Source organism: Anopheles funestus, chromosome 2RL (genome assembly GCF_943734845.2).
Source record: "Anopheles funestus chromosome 2RL, idAnoFuneDA-416_04, whole genome shotgun sequence".
NCBI lineage: Eukaryota > Metazoa > Arthropoda > Insecta > Diptera > Culicidae > Anopheles > Anopheles funestus.
Window position 1 is genome coordinate 56,689,078 of NC_064598.1, and position 19,583 is coordinate 56,708,660.

The window sequence follows — 19,583 nt, forward strand, 5'->3', positions numbered from 1 at the left end:
TTGCCTTCTTAGTAATGAATTGTTTACCATATTTCACATTCATTCTACTTGGGAATTTCTATTCTGCAAAAGGGAATATCGAAAAAATACCATTTTTATTTTGTTGGAGTTGGAAAATGGCTCATAATATTTGTTTTATTTACGAGAAGCACGCGATTGGATCCTGTGTACTGGAGTACAATCGATTTTTCACATGCCAAGTACACCTCATCCTCCTTAAGAATGGTATACATATTTGTGAATGCTTGATCATAGTCTCAACCTTAAGTAATTTTTATTCAGTATATTAATTTAACATTACTAAATGATAATGGTACTAGTCGTAATGTGGGCTGGGCCGGACAACAAATCTCATAATAGTTATAGTTATACACTTTTACACTTTACACTTTATTCAAAACTGTGTAGAAACGAATCGACAAATATGTTTTGCAAATTATGGTTTTGAAGATACAGAAGCATCTATCCTATAATGTGTTGGTCACACTCTTTTGCACCGTTACCACGACTAATAAATTAGCTCATGACCAAGCGTTCGGTAACATTTGTCACCATACCAACAGCTACTGCTGTTGTTTTAAAATTTATTCTCGAACTCACTCCACTCCATATTCCACGGTGATAAAATTCCTTCTCCTACGGATTTTTCTAGCGCTCGCTTTGACTAGAGAGCGTCACATAAAGTAGCGCGTAGAAGAAATGCTCTGCTTCACTTCTAACGGCCAGTCCAAATCCAACGATTCTCTAGAAACTATGCACTTAAGCCCGCCAACGGAAATCTGGCACGGAAAAGAAGAAAAACAAGCATGGTGCGACCATAAATATCCCCTTGATCGTACCAAATTTTGAGTCAAAATCTTACCAACAAAGCAGCTTTACACGGGAGTTCAACATTATACTAGAGAGCATCTACGGTAGGGTTTTGAGTTTTGTTTCTATTTCGAAACAGTATCGAAAAGTTAGAAATTTGTGCTTGACCGATAACGCTAATGTTCCAGCTATTTATTAAATGTGAAATAACCGTAAATTTCTAAAAACCCTGCGACCCTACTTGTTTCTAAATGGTATATTACTGTACAAATATTAATTATAACTGTATGCCACGCGTTTAGTCGTATAGTTATATCATAAGCAAGTTAACATAATTTCACATTTTTTCTGATACAAATTCTACGGCCCAAAATGGACGGAGAGACCAACCTACGTAATTAAACTACGTAAAACAACCATGAAACATGACAAGGATGTAAAGGCACGAAAAGATGTGCTCGTGTTTTATTACGAAAAATAATTAAACAATGCAAAAAGTTTTTTACGATTCATTACAGCATTTTACAACATGGGGACCGACTCATGCTGGTGCTCATCTTCCGAAAATGGTTACTAATTGTACAAGTGTCTGTGAGTGATGTAGCATACCAGCATTCAAGAGCAAACTAAACTAACTTTTGAAACAGTAGCAACAAATTCTCTAACTAAACAAAACATACAAACAATATTTAGATTAATTTGCAGAACGAAATTTTCTAGTTTGATTTTATTCCACAGGAAAAGCAGCCGCAGCTGGGAAAGTGTCATGTTTATAAAATGTCCCTTCCAGCATAATTCATTCTACGATTCGATGTGGACAAACAGTGAACCAGCAGTACAAAGAAACACTTTTCCCACGGAAATCTTCTCATTCTTGAGCCAAACGACAACATCCGACAAAATCCAATTTTCCGATTCATTTAACTTCACACGAAAACTTCAAACTTCTTACAGTACCATCGGTCTATGCATGGGGCATTTCGAGATACCTCACTGTCCCGAACGGAAGACCAAAGCAGCGATGATTTTTCCATGCATTTTCCTTTTTCATCACCATGAATTTTATCATCGTGGTCCCAGTAAGATTCGCTACTGCCAGTGCTTCATCAAACATTCCGCTCGCATCGTAACGTTTGCCTCGGTTCTTATGCTCTCAATTTTAGAGGTTAGCATGTGCTCCGTACTTTGGCATCAGTAGAAATGAAAAATTGACTTCGGCTATGATTTCTTTTTTGTTTTCTTCTTTTTCACTGCTGGTTTCCTACTGCTATTTCGTTTCAGTTTTGGATACTTTTTATGATCATTGCAACACTGCTGCAGAAACAAATCTTACCGTTGGTCTTTGCCCGTTGATGCCTTTTTCTCAAAATTGATTCTTGAAGATAAAACATTCTATTCAGCGCACCACTCTACTACCAAAAAATTGGAACAAATCGAAACCGAACTAAGTTTCCCTGTTGTACTACCATATACACTGATTATGTTTAGAAAGAAAACTTAGTCTAAAATGCTTTAATGCTTTTTAGTCATTAAAGTATCACAATAATGAACATATTATCACATATTCTCGATTATTCCTGATGCAAATTTATAAAATTATTACATATCCAAAACTATTATTATCGTTTTCCCAATCACTTTATAACTGTTCCGTTTGAAACTCTGAAATTTTAGGCAGATTTCGATGTTTAGGAAGTAATTTACGTATCGGTAGTGGATTTTTTTCCCACTTCGTCCATTAAACTGTTATACTAATGGAGCGGAAATGGCCTATGCAGGCGATCAAATTGGACTGCGTGCACATGCAACCGCAATTTCCATTACATGGGAAGATGTTTTTGCTTACTTTTTAACTACACTAATCTTCATAACTAGCTTACACTACTACTAAAATAGAGGTATTTAAAGGCTTCAAGACATTAAAAGAAGGGGGAAACCGTGTATTGAATGTACAATTGATATGCTTTATCTGCAAGGGTCTCGATCAACTTATCTGATGGTAGAGTTTTTCATGGTTGTATATATGGAATGGGTTATTAAAATCACAGCTAAGTAAATATGACGAAAGAGCTTTTTTATGAAAACCGATCAAGCTGTATTTCTTAGCAAATATAAAACATCCATTAGATGACTCCAATTCATATTACTTTCGATAAAATATATTTTTCATCTTTCGTGGGTTATTTTTGTATTTTGCATTAATATTTTATATTATGATATTACTTTACCTACTTGCATTAGGTACCTTTTTGTACCGAGAATAATTTGTTACGTACAAAAGGTTTTGGAATGAATCCATAAGTTACCTACGTTCGAGACTTTCGATTTCGCTCTTTACACACTCTTGCATCGTCCAGCTCATGAACGGAACTAATTACCGTCTCAAAATTCAAACTTCATTGCGCATATTGACGCATAAACGAAGGTCAACTATCTTTGTAAAGCAAGGTAAGAGTACGAGCTAGATGTGGAAAGATCAAGGTCTTAGAGTTAACGGTAGGCATAATTGCTTCTGGGTTGAAATGACACAAAACGAAAGTGAAAGGTGTGCTAACCAAAGCAATACGTAAAACGTACGTCAAAGAGTTGAATAAAGATCGAAGCAAAACACGAAACAATATGGAAACAGAAAAACTATAAGCTATTAATGCGGGTCAAAGATTGAAACACCATCGACCGTTGGTTCGACCTTTCCAATAACCATTAAAGGGTTAGGTGAAAAAACGCAAGGTCTTGTAGGTTTCCTACCCTTAACCATAGCACGTGGTGTCCAGACAACGGTAATTTTATGTTGCTGCTCCATTTATGACGGGATGAGATAATTTTTCAAAGTTCATAAATCTATTAGCTAACTCGTGATTCAGAAGACGAGTTTTCACATGACCTTGCCTATTATTTTACTCCATCTATTCTGTTCACCGTGTATCATGGAACGTTTTATTACACACTTATCTTGTTTGGAAACATTGTAGCTTCACTATCACAGATGTTTGATCAGTATTGGTTTGTATCATTTGTACTATTAGGCTGTGACTTTTAATATGAATTTGTAAAAATAGCAATGCGTTTATATTTACACTAAGAATTAAATAGTATCAAGGAATTTTGATTTAGTTTATGCAACCTTTCTTTATTTTGTGAAAAGAATCAGTATCAGTTCCTTTTAGTTTTTTTTATTCGCTACTCCTTTCATTTTTACCGATGCTATTTTCACTTTTTGTAGTTTTATCTTAGAAACTTATCTATTTCACTTACGGCGTAGTATGATGGAAAATCAATATTGAAACTGCTGTAGTCGTTTCCCTTTTGTTTCGCCGTTGATTCGTACGAAAATCATTACCATCTTCTTTTCTTTCACAACCAGCATGATACTACTACCTATCGTTTGTTCCCTAAAACCTTAAATCTCAATCACAATTCCAATCACATTGCTACAGCCTTCATCTGAAGCATTCCATCAAGATTACGGTTTGACTTCGGAAGATTTGCCCACCTTTTCTGAAACCCGCTCCAGCTATAGAACGCGCTTTTCGATGTGATTGCTTTTCGTAAAAAAACGGCTTTTTATGATCATATCTAATAAAAACCATGCCGCCACCAAGTGGTTATCATGGACGGGGATACACAACATTCCTCTGACAGATTGCCTGAGTTGATTGATTGCTTTATATTACCGTAACAGCACAGATGAGACTTGAAAGCTCGTATTGAATTTCCTTCGTTACTTGGGGAGTTTAGTTTAGTTTTTTGGGTCGTTAGTTTGGGACGCAAAAAATGTTTTCGAAAACTAATACTTGCTCTCTAAAAGGCAACTCACCCACCGTTCTATTTATATGACATATTCTTGTGTGATGTTAAACTTGCGCATAATCACAATAATGATGAACAACAGGCTCCAGGTAGGATATAATTAACTATACGCTGTTATTTTGATTCACAGTGTAATTCAAACACCAAAGGTTCAAATAACTAATACGAAATGATCAAGCGTTTGTTTGTAGAAACAAAACACATGACAACGAATGGCTACGCATCGCACAGAAAGAAAGATACAGAAAGAAAGAGAGAGAGAGAGAGAGCGCGTTCAATACCCAAAAACCGTTCGCTATACCAGCAGAAACGAGAAGGAAACCACCAGCCATGATGTTTAAGGGCGTGGCAAATTCATTATGGCTTCGTTTCTGCTTCTCTCTTCCTATGTTTCGAAAATGACTGCAGTGTTTTCGTTCTCTAGCGCCAATTTGCAAACCTTGTTCAATTTGACCGAAGTTTTATACATTCACTGGTTCGATGCGGCACACTGATACCCTTTATACGGTGTGTGCTACACCCGTCTGGGGCAAGGACAATCTAGGCAGGACATAAATTCATATGTTTGTTTCACAAACACGCTCTTCATTAGCTACGAAGCTGAGTTTACTGTGCTCTATTCTCTGTGCTGTAGGTTGCTTTCATCAAGTATAAATGTTATTTAGCATCCACCCTGCATCACCCCGAAAATATCACCGTCCCCCCCACAACAACAAAAAACACGGATGCTGCGATCGTTCCTGGGTTGCTGGTGGAATGAGTTTTCGTTTTCTCCCATCCGAAAAATAACAACCATTCGAGCGGAAAAAGCTAGCACGGACATAAAACTTTTCCCATTTTCGGCAATGGGGAAGCCTCCATTACCTCCTCGGTGGACGGGGAGTGACTCAAAAAGCCCAGGGTTCCATGTTCTACCATCGTTGATTCGAGCATTCTGGAAACGTGATGGAAAGCGTACAAACAACAAGAGAAGCACGATTCGGCTATAAGTATTACCAGCAATGTTTTACTGCCACGGCAAGCATGGTTCATGTCATCGAATGTCGATAAGTAGATTGGCAAAAATGGAAAGAACAACATTTTTCGACTCGAATTATCTAACAACTTTCTCCGTTCAGCAAAACGTTGAGTTTCAGTTCCTTACTGTAATGTTACTTAAATGTTGAATTAATTTATTTTATTATATTAAATGTTTTGCATTTAATTTTCATAACATAACTTAGTTTTACTAAAACCAATTGTTGGCAAACCAATGATGCTTCAATCTTTAAAAGTGTAATCTTCTTTCTAACAATATAATGTATGAACGGAAACGGAACGAAACGCATTGAATTCTCAACACGTTGGAAATAAACTGCAGTGTCATGGTGTCGCAAATAGTTACAATGACAACAGTTACAAAAATAAGTTTTACCAGTATCCAGTCCATTGCATAATTTAGTCGATACTACACGATTTTATGATAGTTCCATTGTACTTTAAACCACTTAATATCTAATAACGTTCACATTTTCTCTTCCTCTTCAATATATAGAACTTTTTCTTCAAGTAAAATAATTCAACAAATTGATTGGTAGCTAAGAATGTTTAATACCATGAGAAGACAAACATAGAAAACGGAATTATAGAAATTTTTATATATTTTTCAAAACTGTTGTTATAAAAGTTATGTTACATGTAAAAGATTCACTAATTAATATTAACAACACCATTATCAGCAACTTCAAAACTATATCGAAAAACACAACATATCATTTTATTTTTATTCACTCAAGAACGGTAACATTTAAGAAATACAACGCTGCAACGACATACCCCACCGTGGTAATGGAAATAAAAAATAAAGAAATACAACGATTGGATCAAGATTGTTCATGAATTCTTTGCAGCAGTATTTAAAGAGGGAAGAAAATCATAATAAAAACATTGTTCATCATTTTACCATTCTTTTGCGAATAAAAAAAAACTACATTGTTCATCGCATGGTACAATCTTAATTTCATATCTTTGCATAACTACTCGAAGTTGTTGTATGTGCGTATTCACATTTTAGATGTATATACATACATACGTCCTAGCAACATTAAATAGAAACGCTTTTTCTTACTCCACACCACCTGAGCTCAGAATATTGTTTGTGTGCAACCTATTGCTTACTTGATGGAACCATTTGTGCCTGCCCGCACCAACTCCAAACTAAAATAAGTATCTCAGAACACCGCCAGCTTGATGAATTATTTATAAAATCCAGCAGCGTGAGCGTCATAGTCACTAATCAAGAAAATACCATTATGCCGTGCCAATCAAGTTGGCTGTTGGGAGAAGAAAAAAAAACAAAAGCGAAAGAAGTCAGCAAGAGTCCAAGAATGCTTGACAAAGCAAACGATACCAAGGCGGTTTGCTATCTCAGTCTGTCCCATACAAAGAGGTGTAAACCAAACCTCTTGAAGTATCATCCCTTCCTCAACAAGCAATAGGGCTAATAAGAAGAACAAAAGATTATAATTCGGCTAAAAGATGGGGCTTCCTCTCATCTTTGGACCACCATGGAGTGCAAATACAACATGGAGCAGAACAAATATCCGAATCAGCATCGTGGCACGATGAAGAAAAAACCGTACAAAATGTGAGGGGCTGTCAGGGTAGAAACTTTGATACAGGCGTTAACAGTACGTTCGTTCTATATTTAGTCGTACTTCGAGCAACTCCAACCATGATACAACTTCTTCTTTCATCATGATTGCATTACGCGAAAGATAACAAATCTTTTCTACTAAACTCTAATGAGATGAAATAAAGCATCCTTGCCTACGTGGTACACAACGCTGATATACCATAAACCTAAGACGTGCCAAGGCATAAAATAAATGAACGTCCTATCCTTCTACACTGCGCTGCGAGCTCCAGTGTCATCAGAAACAAACACCGATGCAAAATGCGCTTCATTCCGGATGAACTTTATTTAGCGCTCTGGATGTTACCGTTTTTTACTCACATGTAAACAAAGATTTCTCCGCGAACTTTATCCACATTAGTCGCCTTGCATGAAAATACTAATAGTTAATTGAATAAAGTAAACTTTATTTGCAATAATCAATATGCGTTACAATCGGTAATTCCATACTTTTCTTTCTTCTTCACTACTCGAATTGTTGTAATCAATATTTATCTACAATATTGATTTGTTCTCGACACGAAGGCTACGGACCATTTATGTCCCACAACAGAAAGCTGGGCTGTGTGTTCTGTTCAGCAAACCAGCAATAAGAATCCGATATTAAACACACTCATGCACTCCCTCTATTTCCGTAACGGCAATTGAATGACACGCGATCATGCAATGTTTGTTTGCAGTTTCACGTCAACCCTGTTATGATCACGGCTGCAAAACAATAAGTTGAACCTTTTTAATGGCTTTATTTCGTTAGTCTTAAGTGATTGTGCACATAAAACGATTTACGGCCACTGTGACAGTTTCTATTATTCTACTACGTTTAAGGAAATGTTTTACAATTCGTTTGATTATGGTCACTAGTGTCAATATTTTATATATTTATGCACATGTACAAAATAGTTGCAAAACTATATTTTTAAACTCTCTTACATCTTTGTACACGACTGTACTTTAATATAAGTGAACAGATATGATTCGTCGTAGCCAGCGCGAGGAGTAAAAATACGTTTTACAATTATGTTTTTTCGTAAACCTTCTTGACACATATCGTGTACCACTTTTATTCTACCCTCCAGTTGCACAAAATAAACAATTGTATTCGAAATCAATAAATACGTGCAGCACGTTTGAAACATGTATTTTGTTATGCTCTTGCATTTATTGTTCCAATATGAAAACTCGATTGCCGATGCAAAACTAATCAAACAAACCAATACTTTTACGAATAAATTACCAACTATGCTCACATACCAATCAATCGCATTCGTTTTCAAAGCCGACTTTCTATCATACATTTGCCTTATGCGTACGTCAACCTATAACCTGCGGCTCGTAACTGAGCCCAGGGTTGAACATTTGAATACATCGATCCATAAAAAAAATTATAGGCCATCCTCGAGTTTATGATGATAGCACACTCTCGTTCGCGTAAAGCATGGAAGTAAAGTAAAATGAGAAATTGACTAAAATTCGACAGTTTACAGCTTCGTACAGAAGCACAAAATCCCGCGTCGTCTTTTTTTTTTCTTTTAAATAACGTTCTATCTACGTTTTAAACTATTCTGATTTCTGTTATACATCGTATCGTTAACAATTATAGTACTTTACACATAGGAAGATAGGTCAAAAAATTAACGCTCTATTACTCCATATCAATAGACAAAAATAAATGCTGTGCCCGCTTCGACAATCAAACCCAAAAGGCTATAACTCAATCAGAACACAGCCTTTCGAACCATATCTCAAGTAGAATCACTTTCATAATAAGGCCAACCAATTCAACCCATGCTCTTACCAACTATCTTTATTCTTTTGTTTCAGCGCTTTGGAAAAAACGGTTTCAAGACGGGTCTGTACTTTTTACATGTCAACATAATCTTCCTGTGCATAAATTTCATATATCGTTAAGCAAAGAAACTTCACTTTGGTTGATTAAAATTATTCTTTTTATGTTTAATCATATCCGGAAGAGGTCATTTTAAGTTCAACAACCAGCGTCCTAGTGTTGAACGAAAAAGAAAACACACACAAGACTCTTCACATGATATGCATTGCTACTCTAAACTGGTACCAATCTAACCTTAAACATCGCGCTATTATTGTGCCTCCTTTTTCATCTTTTCCATTTCTACATCCTAGTTCAACTATCCTTTCATCTTCACTTGAAGATGTTTGCGCTTTGCTTTTCATACATAATGTAACAGATATCTGGAATTGTTCAGCTTCTTGCATATTTTACATTAACGCGCTTACGACGCTCGACAGAAATAGTAATGAAAACTGCCAAACCCACGCTCATGAAAACGAAATCACAAGTGCTGGAATAATATAATCGCTCAAAGTATATAATAACGCATCAATACGCAGGAGCTTCGGCAACTTGGCATCCAGCTGGGGTACAAACCTACACATTTTGATAGGAATAAATCCAAACTTTGCAAACATAATTTTCATTCTTCAGTTAACCCGGTAATACTTCAACCCTAATGATAGCAAAGCAAACCAACAAAACTGTAATTGACGTCAACAAAAACGACAAAACTCTCACTGCAACCATTTTATAAGTTCTTCGATGCATTAAAGCGCTCAGGCGAGAAACAATATACATATTTACTAGTTATTACTACCAACCCAGCATTGGAGCACTTCCTGGAGAGTTTTAATTAGCTAAACCCACCACCGTTCTAATCATTACACCACAAAAGCAAAGGGACTAACTATGAAACTTAAAGGTGAACAACGGGTTCCAGTACGACTTTACCCGATACCTTGGCATGTACTTTTATTCATTCTGGAGCCTCTCCTTACAAATTTCAAATACAGAAGAAATAAAAAATATAAAATGATAAACATCGCTCTTTCAAACCTACTTATAATGCACCCCATGAGGCTGATAGCATAATTCGTAGTTTTTGGTTCCAAATCTTTCCATCACGTCCGAAACGAAACTTGTTCACAGCCAGCGCATTAGATGATGAATAATATATTCGTCATGAATAATCCATTGTTGTTTGCCATGTTTTTTTTTGCGATTATGTTCTTCGACTAAATCTTTGCGACGTCTCTGAAACTATCAATATACAATTTTGCATATAACTCATCTATCTTCTAGATGCTTGAATTACTTATCCGTGTGTACAATATGATCAAAGGGTGCTACTACGCGCTTTGGAAAACGCAAAACGTAATAAATTATTTCCATTACAATACACTATTATTAATAAAAAATACTAACCAGTTTTGTTCAGCTATTTATGCAAGATTGCAAAACATATCGAGTATGTTCAACATAATGTATAATGCCTCCTTCAGAGCAATGAAAGGTCTTCTATCGGTAAACCTGTTTTCCAATTCCAATACTGTTTTATCAAACCGGTTCAAGCCAATGACATTTTCAGTACATCTTCTTTACTCTAAGAAAAATGTATGCAATATAATGCAGAAGCTTCTGCTAAATAACTGCTTCTTAGACTGTGGTTTCACATTACCGTCGTATGAAGGAAAGATAAACTCCATGAATTAGTCGTTTGGGAATAAATAAATGATAAACTCTTCAACATTACGACCATTCGGCTAATCTATTCTACATTGATAAACGATTAAGCTTACCGGACGAACGAATCGTAGTTGAGTCTGTAATAAGAACTTTTACGAATTGTGCAATGTAAAACTGCGATCTGAAACTTTTACATGTTTTTTAAACTGTTTCAAAAATTACTGCTCAGCTGTAATGCATCGTAGTTTTCACATTGTTTCAACCAACATTATTTGCTATGAATCGATAAAGATAACTTTCCATCTTTTCGTCTTTTACTTGTTTTTTTTTTTATTTACAGTATTGAAAGTGCATGAAACACACTCACGGTGCTCTTGTACTCATTTCGACTTGTCAATAGTTCTAACTAGAAATTTTATAAAGTTTTTTAAATTGAGCAACACAATTTTCTTATAACCATCATTTATTAAATACTGATTACCTTTGTAATGTTTCTTAAAATTTATCCATTTTTATAAAAAAACAGCTTCAAGTAATGAGTGAAGTACCAACGATGGCGGTAAAGTTAAATATTATATTTTTGGTTTGTTTGATAGCAAATAATGCAACCACTTTCTATGTAGGTAATTGTATATATTAATCAACCTGTTAAATATAATTTATATGACTGCCTAAAAAACTGACTTGTTCCTCTCTCTCTCTCGTTTAACAACATTTATACTATTTCACAGAGGTACATACGAAAAACGACTGCTCAAGCGCACTGTGTTTCAAAATACACCAAACTTTTTTGGAAACCTTTTTTTTTTTATTTTTCGCAATACACACACCACGCTTCATGGTTGGGTAGACTGTGTGAGTAAATTGTGAAGAAATTATTTCCTTCTCATGCCGTCTGTAGTGCAAGTTTCCAGCGATAGATCGAGCTAGCAGTCGTATACCCACCGCAAGGCAAATGGTTTGTGACATGGATGGAATATAGCCGCGTGTCGACATTGTCGACAAATGTATACCTTTCGAAGAATTATCATTATCACCATCGCCAGTATGGATTTATGACATTTAAAAAACTCCAAAATTATAAACCAATTAAAATAATATCATACTTTTGTTAAGAGGTTTGTTGTGTCTTTTCTTTTGTTCTTTTTTTGTGTAATACTCAAATAATGTATTTTCATTGTAATAACGTCATCTAGATATATATTTATTATATTCTCGTGTTGTGGTGTTTGTTACCGAACTTCTCCGAAACAACTGCACCGTTTTTTTAATGAAATTTTGTTCTATGTACCTATTAGGTAAGTATCACAAGAGCTTTTTAAATATTTTTGGTGCCAATGAGAACCTGTGGCCTTTATTAGTCCTTCTTTTCCGCTGTTTCTGCGGAATTTTCCACACTAATATGCATATCAACTTTTGTAGCACGATTATTGTTAATCACTACTGAAACGAATATCATGAAACGGATTTATAAATTAAAGCACACATGACGTTTTATTTGTGATATTTCATTCAATAAAATCTAAAAATAATGATAAATAAAAAGCAAATATAGTGTGTGTTTACACGACCAATCCTGAATATGAAGTCACAACCGTACATTAGCCTGTATGGAGGAGTGGCAATCATGCTGCGGATAAGTAAGGTAAAACCCGAAATGTCAGGTCTCTTGCAGCTTTAGTGTCACTGAAGGATATGAAGAAAAAGAAGTGCGAACTTGCACCCTGTGCTTGTGAAGTATCAAATACTAGCACCGACAATTGGAAGGAAGTCAAGATCGCTGGTTCAATGTTTGGCACACAAACCAACAACACCAATAAGCACAGCAAATTCCCGCTGTGAAACATTCGTTTCGTTTCTTTCACCACGCTTACAGGTATGAGCGATGTATGTAATGAATATTCGGCTCATCTAAAGGTGGTCATCTGTACAATGGACAATGAATGATCAGTTTGTCATGTGTTCAAGTTTTAACTTTGTCATGTGCTAGTTTTAGTTAAGGTGGTTTGTGTTAAACTACAGTAACATTGTTTCTATCGCTAGAGCTGATGAAGAATGTTCTTATCAACACAGATTCTGATTGAAATGTTTTCCAAAAATCTATTCAAAAATATATTAAGTGTTTCTAATAAATTCTTCTACGAATGTCAAGAGTTATTAACGACATACTATGTGAAGACTAAACATACAAAATGTCCACTAGGAAATTCCTGCGCGCTTTTCAGTCCGCTGAAAACAAAAATTTTTCAGCTAAGATTCAGCTATGTTCCGAGCCCATCAGAAAGTTGAAATATATGATAGTATCTTTTATATTATCTATTTATAGTATCTTTTTTGAAGATGTTTTTTATAAAAATAATTATACCCAAATGTTAAAACGACCGTTTTTCATGATTTAGGAAATTAGAATTTGTGGTTATTGTATCAAAAGTCTTAATGAACGTTAAATTATATGTAATAATGAAACGCGAGATGACGTAAAAATGATTTATGGATTTCAGCTTTTTTAAACTTTCCTTCAAAACTGTTCCTTATTTCATTTCTTGCAATACAAGAAAAATTTCCGACCGATCGATCTAATGCTTAATAATATACATAAGTATTATCTTATGCCATAATAGAATCTGAGGTCCGCGGGAGCTATGAGTTGAGCATCTATATGTAATATATACTATGCCATATTCATTTCACACTGCTTCGAAACCCCCCGCGCCTAAAATCAAGCACAATTTGATACGCTTCTGCGAGCATATTCAGCAAGAAAAGATGCGCGCATTGCAGGTAACAGCAAAATTTTAGGCTGGATTTGGTTGGGATTTGGAACTGCAACAAAATATCCACTAATTTTTTTATTAAATGAACGCTCACAGACCTATATATTTCGCTATTCTCTCTCTTCTTGGCTTAACGATCTCTAAGGACACGCCGGCCATTTCTGGCTTACTAGACCTATTTTTAACGCGTAGCCGGATAGCCAGTCCTTGCTACGAGGGGACGGTCCGGATGGGATTTGAACTTCTGTCCTGTCGTGTGGAACTAGCGACGTTTATCACATACACCAACCGGACCCGGTTAATTAATTGTGTATATTTAAAATAGGTCTCCCGATAATTTAAAATCTCCGAATTGAACTGATTTTCTTGTTTGTTTTCTAATTATAAGCGCATTCGCTATTTTGTTCATGAAAACGCAGAGAGCTACTAGTTATACCCAGTGTATTAAAGCAAAGTTAGGTATGAAAAGCTTTCACTTTTCTAATAACTTCAAACATTTCTAATTATTAACTCTTTAATTGATTTCGATTCTGGATTGCGATCGTTATCACTGTTCCATATTTTACATTGAACTCTAGCCAAATGTTGATCGCAACGAAAGATAATTTCCATACTAGTTAGGTATAGACAACTCAAATATAAAGCAGGTTTCATTGGCATGGTCTATGATTAGCTCTTTTTGTTTACTTCTTAAGAACGACTAGGCCGTATCAAGATGATTAGCTCTTCACTCTACGGACAAACCACCTTGCAAATAGAGTATTTGATTATCTTAAGTTGAGGATTCTAAATACAGCATATTAAAGTTTAACGAAAGTTCAATTAATGACTTAGAAAATATTAGTTCTCCTTGTAATTTATGGTCATTTTCTATCCTCATAACTTCATACTACCTAGCCATCATTTATTTTTTTTTTAATTTCCTAGTTCAAATTTAGGCTTCTTTAAATTTACTTCACCTAAATATATATACCTGTTAGTTACTTCTCACGCTAATAGCTAACAGTAAGCTCACATAAGACCTTTAGAAATCTGCATGAAATGTATGTACTGTATTGTGCGTGTACTGCATCATTCAATATTATATAAAAATACGAGAATTGAACTCTTAAGTACTGATGAATAGTTTTTTGAGTTTTGTTTTAGAACTACCATAAGGTAAGGTTTCTATTAAAGGTTTTTTCTATTAGTTTTTCAATTTCAGTTTTTATAAACATTAATAATTACAGACTGCGTTTGTTGTTAAAAATGAAGCAGAAGAGAAAACATATTACAGCAGACTAACAGAGACACCCCCGGAATCAAATACGTTGTCAGAGTTGTATTAATGCAATATTTGAAATATTTTATTATAAAAACAGGCATATAAAATATCAATTACAAAACGACGGTCATTATGCATAACAAACGAATAAATAAAATAAAAACACATACTACTTGGAGCTCACATTTTTCCTTACAATTATCAGATTTTATATCATTGTTGCATTTCGTCTGATTGATTGCTTTTGTAGCTTAAAAGATTTCCTTGAGTCATTACAATCTCGGATGTCTTAATTTGTCATTTCGGGTTACCTTAAATTTAATTACTCCTCAGTTCCCCGTTTATAGGGAACGATCCGATGGGTATGGGTCCTGTCATCCGGCGAAAATACCGGTTGCGGTGTAGCTTCATATAGCGTATAAAAACAGTAATTGTATGGCTCATCATGTACACAAAACAAAGTTGACCAGATAATCGACATTTATGCTTTGCTATTGTTTTTTGTGATGTGTAATGCAATTGGTCTTTGTTATTAGCGTCGTAATCGTAATCGAGAACAAGTTGACTGATTTTCCCAAAGAAATTATTCATACATTTTCGACAAGCGTTGATTGTATGAAAATGTCAATTATATCAAAAAGGAAAACTTTACTGCGTATGTTTATACTACATTGCCCCAATTGTTTAATTGGGCCCCTGTTTGCTTAGTGGCACTAACTAATACATTCTGTTGCGATCTACAACATTATCTACAACAACTGCTAACTGGGTTCTTTATTATCAAGTCTAGTATTAATTTCACTAACACTTGATTTGCCGGTCACGTTACATTAGTTTAATTGTACGGAATCATGATTACATAAAGACATCACTTATTATTCTGATTTATGTTCTACAAACGGTTCCATGTCCAGGTTTATTTCTTTTCGTTTTTTTCGGCAAAGTTTTGATTTCAATGCATGTTTAAAATATTTTTGTGTAACCGCGTCATGTGCAACGCAATGAAATAAACTATTTAAAATTGAAGCATGTGTCTTCCATTAAACTCGTCATGCATGTGTCTTCCATTAAACTCGCGCCATGCCTTTACAACGTTGCCGATGTTCCGTTGCAGCCAAGGAATCGCCATTAGGCCACGCCTTTTCAATATGGCCGCTAATGCCATAGTGTGCGCATGAGTAACACGCACACATCCTTACAACATTGCTTTCATTTTATTGTGCATTTCCTCCAAAGCACAACCGCTTCTGAGCTCTTGATTTTCTCACTTTACTTGCTCTGTCGATAGTTTCTATCGTCAGCAAATACTTTAATAGAAGATTAGTAGAATAAATTACACAAAAACCCGTAAACCCTTTTTTCATAAGACTATTTGCTGTTATTTCCAAGTTCATAGAAAACAACACAATTTTTTTATTTATATGTGTATTATACATCGATAATGAATTTCTATAATTTCTATAAGTCATTAATTTAGATGCAACTGGATAGTGAAAGAGAACGGCTATATTAATCTCCGTACTTTAATGAAATTTCAAAACGTTTACCAACTATTGCCGAGTTGGGAACTTTCATTCAAATCCTGCCGAAACCCGTTACTGCCGCTATGTTATCTAGTTACATTTTTCTGCCTATTCGAAGTTCAATAAAAAAAACAACGGTAAATCATACAGATGCATCCTTCGCAACTGGAACATAACTGGACGTGTCTAATTCCTTTCGTTTCAGCTCGGATCTAACGGTATATTCCAGTAAACGCACAATGTTATACAATAAAACACAGCAAACATAAAAACATAAACAAACATACTGAAATAAACTTCTACCCTTTTTGCCTATTCTAAAAAGGTTTCCTGTTCGCGATGTCAAGCTGTTCCGCCTCTGCGTGAAATGTAGAGCAGCAACATTTAAGCAGTACATTCCAAACAGTTACAATTTGCACACGCGTTGCATTTTTCTTCACCAAAAAAAGCGAAACAAGATAGAACCCACAAAAACCAATCCTTTTTCAAAAGGGTAAGGTCTGCATCATAAAACGACTGAAACAACCCAATACACTGCCGCACGATGTTCGAAAGGTATCATAAATCGTCTTTTGCTACCAATATTTACCCTTTTCTCGACCCAGTTGGCTCAGTAGGAGCTTTCGGGTCTGTTACGGATAGTGTAGAATACGTAACACAGTGAATTTATTTTTCACAAAATAATGTTTTTAAAGGTTTTTATCCGTACAAATTTCTAATATTGTAAGAAATCCGTATTTATTTCATGGAAGTCTAATTTTTCCGTTCTACCACACATGTGGAGTGCAGATAGCTTCAACGCAAACAATCCAACGAACAAATAACAATGTACTACTAGCAATAGTTAAGAAAATCAAATTCAATTTCAGAAACCGGTTTGAGCAACTAATTTTTATAACCTGTTTCCTTGATGTACAGACTGGTAAAACCGGATGGGTTTCGTTACATGACAGAATAAAAACAAGACTCATTCAATGTCAAAAAGCCACCAAAAAGGGTCACTCACCTTTACACCTTGATGTGTTTTTTTCCAATTTTTGCCATCACTGCAAATACGCACACGCACAGAATACATGATCACAGAGTACACAAATTTCCCGGTACTACCAATCACGATCAAAAAGTTTTTTTTTCGGTATTTGCTCTAACCCTTTCGGTACATTCCATTTCGAAACATCACTAAACTCATTTTGGATCTTTTCTTTAGGAAACATACGAAAAGGCACGCAACCATCAATGCATTTATCGGTGTTGCTTCATAATTTATACACAATTCAATAAGATAACACTCACTTCGATTCATCGACAGAATAGCATACACACACACACACACATCTAAATTCGGTATTTCTTTATGCATCGACGACCACCAGATATGTCAATTAACAACAATGTTGCGACAGGTTGCATTTGCACCATTTCATATTTTATGCACGCACGCACACACGTTGATACTATGCAAACTAGAGCTTACGTGAATAATTTTCAGCTTCTTATCATGTATACACACTTTACTACCACACGAACAAAATATACACGGTTGCTAAAAGGTCAACGATGCTACATTTGGTACATAATTCAGTAGACATCAAACACTATCATGGTAAGTTTCACTGCAAATTACATATATTTTTCGTTCACTTTGATCTCGTACACTTTTCACTATTTAAATGTGCTAGTTCACTGTTGGAGCAATCGCATGAATTTGTCGATTTCACCTGCCTACTGGTTGTTGTACAGAAGCCGCAAGTTCTCTTATCTTCACTGGAACACACACTTCAAAGCTTCCAGTTTTCCACTGTAACGAAGATGTGTACTGCTCGATTTTTGCCTGCAATCGACGAAATTGAAATTCACCCACTACAAAATGGTTCTGGTTCTGCGGACCAACCAACCGGCCGGGCCATCTTATTGTAAGAGAAAACGAATGTAACTTGATGTTTGGCCTAACGCAAACGGATAGTTGGAAGAAAACGGCAACGATGATGATGAGAACAACGCAGTCGATAGCTGTCGACAAACGGTGACGACGACGCGAAAGTTGATTTGAAAAAAGATGCTATCAGAATGAAAGACTTCTGATAGAAAACTGCCCAAAATTTGTACCACACAATCTTTTCTACAAAACAAAAAAGCTATAAAAGTTTCCTTCGTTTGAATGCATTGGTGGTATATAACGTAAAAATTCGTATGTATTTTTGAAACCGTTCACTCTCGCTTGCTCGCTCACTTCGTACTCGCGGAGTACGATCGAATCCGACCGATTCGCTACCTCAACTCACTCGTTTACCCTCGATAGTCTGCCTTCTCACTTGCGCAACGAACTTCGCGAGAATCTGGGAAACTCGAAACTCATCTCACTCTCATTTGCGCATCCCTCTCTTTCCTGTTCTTCTCCCATCCACGGCGCCTTTATTGATTGCCTTTGACTCATGCCCATGCTACAGATGTTCAAGGCAGTTGCAATTTGTTAAACTGTGTTTCCATTTTTCCCTTCTACAATTGCGGTTTTTTGTTTCTAGTTAGTGCTATCAGTAAGCACTGTAAGCTCACCGTAAGAATGTTTTTAATTTATATTTTGATCTCGCAAAATATCACTCTGTTTCCACTGCTACACAATAAAGTTAATGGATTATTGTGAAATCTTGACACTTTAGCAAAAAAAAGCATCCAGCATTAAGTGCAACTTCGACTGTTTGTACAACAAGTTTTGAAAGAAAAAACTATTCAACGCCCTGCCTTCTTGCTCTATCATCACTCCAATTAACTCGAAAAACTTACAACTGCATCCGTTTCTACGCGGTACACCATTGACGAAAGATTGACAGTTGCTCTTTTCCAAGGTATCTATTACGGAACAGGCACCAAGGATTAGTGTCTTCCATTTTCATTTGTTTTTTTTTTCTCTACCAACCACCCTCGTCAATGCACCCCGAAATGTAGCAGGGTGAAATGTCACAGACACATGCGACAGCCATCTACCACCAACAAGCAATATTACACATAAGCTCATGCGTTTGCATTACACACCTCGAATGTTACATCGAGCCGGGCCAAAGAATAGGGGGAAAAGGCCGAAAGATCGTGCCGCCTAAAGATGGTTGATTGCTGTTCGTCGTCAAACTGTTCCATCCCCGTGCACCGACGCACAAGTTACTGTAGAAATTCAAGAAGGAAGTGCGCAAGTATGGCAGCGCCCTTCCTAGTATGGAATTCGGTCTAGCTTGGCAAG

General features: G+C 35.8%; 1 long non-coding RNA gene across 1 annotated transcript in view; it reads right to left on the reverse strand.

Annotated features, from left to right (window-relative positions):
* LOC125760982 (uncharacterized) overlaps positions 1 to 19,359 on the reverse strand; it is a 67,580-nt gene extending 48,221 nt beyond the window's left edge. Inside the window, exon 1 of the long non-coding RNA XR_007418073.1 lies at positions 17,358 to 19,359. This is a non-coding gene — a long non-coding RNA (uncharacterized LOC125760982). The remainder of the gene's footprint in view (positions 1 to 17,357) is intronic.
* Positions 19,360 to 19,583: the final 224 nt, after the last annotated feature.